The following is a 5,524-nucleotide window of genomic DNA, read 5'->3' as shown; positions in this document are numbered from 1 at the left end:
TGTTGCTTGAATTACCAAAACAAGGAAGTGCATCTCCTTACAAATACCGGTTGAATTACCCAAATAAGAAAGTGTGTCTCTTTACAAATGCCGCTTGAATTACCCAAACAAAGAAATGTGTCTCCTTACAAATGTTGCTAGAAATACCCAAACAGGAAAGTGCATTTTCTTACCAATGCCTCTTGAATTACCAAAACAAGGAAGTGCGTCTCCTTACCAATACTGCTTAAATTACCAAAACAAAGAAGTGTGTCTCTTTACCAATGTTGCTTGAATTACCCAAACAAGGAAATGTGTCTCCTTACAAATGTTGCTAGAAATACCCAAACAGGAAAGTGCATTTTCTTACCAATGCCTCTTGAATTACCAAAACAAGGAAGTGCGTCTCCTTACCAATACTGCTTAAATTACCAAAACAAAGAAGTGTGTCTCCTTGCCAATGCTGCTTGAATTACCCAAACAAGGAAGTGTGTCTCCTTATAAATGTTGCTAGAAATACCCAAACAGGAAAGTGCGTCTCCTTACCAATGCCTCTTAAATTACCAAAATAAGGAAGTGCGTCTCCTTATCGATGTCGCTTAAATTATCAAAACAAGGAAGTGTTTCTCCTTACCAATGCTGCTTGAATTACCCAAACAAGGAAGTGTGTCTTCTTACAAATATTGCTTGAATTTTCCAAAAAAGGAAGTGCGTCTCCTTACAAATATTGCTTGAATTGCCCAAACAAGGAAGTGCATCTCCTTACAAATACCACTTGAATTACCAAATAAGGAATTGCGTCTCCTTATAAATGTTGCTTGAATTGCCTAAACAAGGAAGTGCGTCTCCTTACAAATACCACTTGAATTACCCAAATATGAAAGTGTGTCTCTCTACAAATGTTGCTTAAATTATCCAAACAAAGGAGTGCGTCTCCTTACAAATACCACTTGAATTACCAAACAAGGAAGTGCGTCTCCTTACAAATACCGCTTGAATTACCAAACAAGGAAGTGTGTCTCCTTACAAATATTGCTTGAATTGCCCAAATAAGGAAGTGTGTCTCCTTACAAATACCACTTGAATTACCAAACAAGGAAATGTGTCTCCTTATCAATGCCGCTTGAATTAAACAAATAAGGAAGTGCGTCTCCTCATAAATGCCACTTGAATTATCCAAACAAGGAAGTGTGTCTCCTAACCAATATTGCTTGAATTACCAAAATAAGGAAGGGCATCTCCTTACAAATGTTGCTTGAATTGTCCAAACAAGGAAGTGCATTCCCTTACAAATGTTGCTTGAATTATCCAAACAAGGAAGTGCGTCTCCTTTCAAATGTTGCTTGAATTACCCAAATAAGGAAGTGTGTCTCCTAGAGATATTGGATTATGAGTGTTACCATGGCTTTGAATACCAAATCTGTGCATCAACATTGCCTCTTGCATTTGTAAAAGTGAGAATATTACGGCCTTTAATGTTTAGGCTTTGAAATCCTTGATTCGAAGGTAGCATGCGTTCTTGTTTCATACAAAGAAAACTTGTTAGTTTAAAACATGGTGGATGATTTGTGGCTTTGGATTTTGGCAATTGTTCTTGCCCCCGTCACAATTAACCTTGCTTCCAACCGTTACATATATCACTAACTTGATGCATCATTGACCCAAACTTGGATTATTAAGAATGACTTTGAAACAAACACCGTATCTTTGCTTTGCCATGCTCTTCGGATAAACCTTTTGACCTTTGGTATTTTCATGAGTTCCCAGACTTGTCTGTTGATAGAACTATCTGTATGCCTTATTTTGGCTCACAATCATGTCTCATTTATGTGTTGGCCTTTTGTCTCGCTTTTTGCAATTGAAAAAGCTGGTAGCCAGTTTTGAAATCTTTTCTAACTTATTTTGACATGGACTTGACTCAAAGACAAGAGAAAAATGACAATGATTTTATTTGGACAACTGACTAAAGAAAATAAAATAAAAATAAAGAGAAGAAAGAAAAGACAATGAATGTCCCCATTTGAAATAAACAAATGAAAAATATACCTCGAAACAACAGTCAACTCTAATGATTATGCCATGCATTTTGAATCAAGCTGTCTGATCTTTCCATCCAAACTTTTTACCAATTGTTGTTGAGTAAATGGCTATGAAACAAAGTTACTTGCTTGAACCCATTTCATTCGAAGAGCTCATTCCGCTAGTGGCACATTGAAGGATGTTTGGCAACAAGCCTCTCTCATTTTTATCTCAACTCACTATCGCCTTATGGTGCCCGTGGGGTTTTCACTAATAAGACTCTCTCATTTTTATCTCTCTCAACTTACCATCGTCTTATGGTGCCCGTGAGGGTTTTCACCAATAAGACTCTCTCATTTTTATTTCTCTCCTGATTCTTATTGCTGAGATAGACAACTAGTTCCCAAAATGCGACATTACATTCATTGCATGCTTAGTCTTAACATTCTCAAAGATTTATCTAAAGGTCTTTCTTTGGTTGTAGCTTGACTTTTGGATAAAGATAGAAGAAAAGGATGACATAAGGCCTAAATGACACTTGAAGTGGGGTGGGACTTACAACTTTTGGAATCGACTCAAACAACGAGGATTAAATCATGCCCCAGTTTTTTTTGACTGGGCAATTCTAAAATTGTTCATTTGGTTAGACCGAGCCCAGAGTAGGGCAGCCTACGTATCTCACCCCTGAAAGAGGAGAATCAAGTCATGCATAGTTCTGACAGCTTGTTCTTTTGCTTGATTCTGATTTTTGTTTTTTCTTCTCTTTTTTTTTCTCTTTTCTCTTTGGGATTTTTTTGACCCTATTTTTGATACTCTTCTCTTTTCTTTCCTTTTGGACACATTTTTTTTCTCTCGATATTTTTTTTTGAGTTTTACTGACTCTATCTTGATTCCAAAAGAGGGGTATGAAAGAAAATAAGACCAAAGCTCAAATGGAGTAAACAAAGGATGACACAATGTTTGGATAGCAGAATCAAATGCCTTCGTCATATCAATCCTTAAAAATGAAATTACATATCATGCAATATGGAAGTGAAAGATGAAGATCATTTGTGACATCTTTTGCAGCATTAACTTTGACTGAGTCTGTGCGTTACTATTTCTTTTGCGTTTTTCTAGCATACAACTCCATTTTTGTTGCATATTCCTCACATTGAATGACTCATGATTTTGTGGAGTTAATTTTCATTCTGTTCACACAGCCACTATTTGACCTAATTGAGATATGTCTTTCAATTGATGACCAAGTTATTCTTATGATTCTCGAAATAAGTGCCTTAATTTTCAAAGAAGGCTTCAATTTGTCACCAAATGTCTCAGCACTCTACCTATTTCCTCAGATGTTCTCTTTTACTAACTTAAACCTCTGATTCAATGTTTCATGGTTAAATTAGATTTTATGATTTGACTGAAAATTTCGTTAGCATGTCATATCACTAGAATCAACATAAAATGCACTATGTGAAGAAAAGAGACAACCAACATATATTTAAACACATAGAGAAAAAGGGACACTCTATTTAATTGAAATAAAAGATAAAGGGTTTGAACATAAATGACAAAGGGACAAAACAAGATAAATCCCGAACTACAACCCTGAAATACTTTGGAAAATAGAAAAGAAAAGAAAATAAACTACCAGACCTCTTCCTAGTAGGGATAGGGGTGACTTCTTAATTGCTCAGCTTAATAACTTAGCCACTAATTTGCATATCAACATGACTGGAGCTTCCCTCACTATCAATGTTTTGTACCATAATTGATCCATCTTGAAACATCTTTTCAATTTCTCTCTTCATATCTTGACAATCTTCAATACTATGACCATGAGCATTGAAATGATACGCACATCGTGCATTAGGATCAAAATTTCTTAAAACGCCGATTAGGAGTGTGCCCAAGGAGAGGAGTAATCATGCATCTCTGTCTCAATATCTGGAACAAACTGGCATAGGATTCCCCATTAGGAGTGAAATTATCCTTTTTCTTCATCCTCCTTGCGAACACTGGCCTCGAATAAAACTTAGATTTAGAGGTTCTTTGGTAAATTTATGGGGGTCGAGGACGATGTTGAGGGACAAGTGCATGTCATTGTGGATAAGAAGACGGATGGGTACACAATTATGCATTGTTCAAAGGACATTGAGGAAGTAGAATGAAACTCCTTAGATTTTGAAAAGAGGAACCATATTGCAGATGTGTAAGTGGATTTGATATGTAAGCTCGAGATTGAGGCTGACAGTATTGGTGAGTTGGACCTCTTAAACTCTGTTTTGGTCCTGGCATGACAATAGGTGCATTTTCCTTATTTTTCCCTTCAGTTTTCCTTAATTGATTGTAATATTGTCCTAAATATTTCACAGAATCATGTTGTCCACCAAGCTCCTCAAATTTTGATGTCTCAAAGCTTGGAGGAAGTTTAACACTTGAAAATATACCCCAGTTTTTGTATGAAACATCTTTATAGCCTACAAGTCCCAAGGAATTTTTCATATTATTTTCTACACTCTTAACTTCCCCAACCATTTCCTCTGGCTCTTCTAGCATGCTAGGCTTCTTAGTTTGAAATGTTGGCGCTCCACTTAATTCAACGGTAGGCTCAAGAGTATAACAATGATCATCAAAAGTATTGAACGTGGATTCACTAGTGGACTGGAGAAGCACAATCGTTGGATTGATAGCCAAAGTGGAAGCCTTAGTAGAAGGTTGAGCAACAAAAGCACAGACGGTATGTGGTGCTGTGAATGTGGTAGACTTATACTGAGGAGCTAAAGAAATAGTGGTGGAAGTATTGAGGTGCATTTGACATGGAATAGATTCTGAGGCATGCTGTGGTGTATCAACAACAAAAGGAAACTGACTTTGCGATTTTGGTGGAAGACTCAAGGTATTTGTAGGGTCAAAAGTGGGTAACGGAGGTGGAGGAAGCCCACTGGCCCAAACTCGATACATTTCCATCATTTGTTGTCTCGGTCTCAAATTCTCTTCCTTTAAACTCTCAATTTCCTGACTCTTTGTTTCATTCATGATGTCATTCTCTATATCCTTGTTGGACACAACTAACCTTTCCTTGTATTTGGTGTGATATGGAGGACCAGCCAGGAATCTACAAACCAACCACCTTAAACTAACTGAACAAAAGGCAACAAATATGTTAGAGTTCAACATTTTTCTTCAAAATCTTTTTTCTTTTAGAAAAGATTACCGAACCCAAGAAGGGCACCTACGTATCTCACCCCCGAAAGGGGAAAATCAGGTGTGTGTAGTTCGTGAAGTCTTGCCAAGATGGCCAATTAAACTTTTTTTTTCTTTTTCTTGAAACTTTAAAAAGAGAAGAAAATAACAAATTGTCAAAAGAATAGACTTTTTTTGCATTTTTCACGTTTAAAATTCTTATACAAAATGAAACATATGATTACCAAAGAAAAATCTTTTTGGATTTTCAAGTTTGAATTTCATATAAAAATGAAACTTGAACCTATTAAAGAAAAATCTTTTTATAATTTTCTCTTAAAGATGTATATGA

The sequence above is a fragment of the Capsicum annuum genome, chromosome 8 (genome assembly GCF_002878395.1).
Source record: "Capsicum annuum cultivar UCD-10X-F1 chromosome 8, UCD10Xv1.1, whole genome shotgun sequence".
Lineage (NCBI taxonomy): Eukaryota > Viridiplantae > Streptophyta > Magnoliopsida > Solanales > Solanaceae > Capsicum > Capsicum annuum.
This window is presented reverse-complemented; position numbering follows the sequence as displayed.